The sequence below is a fragment of the Buceros rhinoceros genome, unplaced genomic scaffold, assembly GCF_000710305.1.
Source record: "Buceros rhinoceros silvestris isolate BGI_N320 unplaced genomic scaffold, ASM71030v1 scaffold4260, whole genome shotgun sequence".
NCBI classification, from domain to species: Eukaryota; Metazoa; Chordata; class Aves; order Bucerotiformes; family Bucerotidae; genus Buceros; species Buceros rhinoceros.
Window position 1 is genome coordinate 43,931 of NW_010391130.1, and position 247 is coordinate 44,177.

The window sequence follows — 247 nt, forward strand, 5'->3', positions numbered from 1 at the left end:
CCCAGTGGCCACCCTTGGGGGATTTCCAGGTCCACTTGCTACCAAAATGCGACAGCATCAGATACAGGATCTTGCGCTTTGTGCCGCATCCCCAGGGCCGAGTGCCCGGAGTGCGCGGGGTGGGAGAGCGGAAAGGGACGGGGACACCACAGCTGGTCTGCCTGTTTGAGCCGGGTGTGCTCATCAGCTGCACCCCCATGGCAGGGAGAGGCAAGAGGCTCCAAGGGCACCCGGGGCAGGGGACCTC